Source organism: Seriola lalandi, unplaced genomic scaffold, assembly GCF_002814215.2.
Source record: "Seriola lalandi dorsalis isolate HSWRI2012SDOR001 ecotype SW California unplaced genomic scaffold, Sedor1 jcf7180002054316, whole genome shotgun sequence".
NCBI lineage: Eukaryota > Metazoa > Chordata > Actinopteri > Carangiformes > Carangidae > Seriola > Seriola lalandi.
The window spans coordinates 34529-35097 of record NW_019524869.1 but is presented as its reverse complement, the minus strand read 5'-3'; positions in this window follow the sequence as shown (position 1 = coordinate 35097).

Genomic DNA, 569 nt, shown 5'->3' with positions numbered 1-569 from the left:
CCCGGCTGTGCTCAGCATCGGGGCTGGCAGTAGGTTAGCCCAACCAGAGAAATTCTCTGGGGAACCGGGACTATGTAAGACTTTTATCATTGACTGTTCACTGCATTATGAGCTATCTCCCCAGGCTTTCCCCACTGACCGGTCCAGGATAGCCTTCATGATGTCCCATCTGACCGGACGAGCCAAGGCTTGGGCCTCAGCAGAGTGGGCTCGGGACTCTCCACTCTGCAGCTCCTTCACAGACTTTCAGGCAGCTTTGCAAAAGACTTTTGACCCAGTTACGACTGACCGGGAAAGGGCGCAGGAACTGAGCAGACTCAAGCAAGGCAGTGACTCTGTTTGTGACTACGCCATCCACTTCCGCACCTTGGCTGCGGAGAGTGGGTGGAACTCTACCGCCCTGTATGATGTGTTCTTGAAGGGGCTGGCAGCCTCCATTCAAGATCTTCTCGTGCCTTTGGATCTACCACCAGATTTAGACTCCCTCATCGCGCTCGCCATCCGGACGGACAATAGGGTCCGCCAACTCAGACAGCAACGTGGCGGCCGATCTTCAGAGAGACCCACGC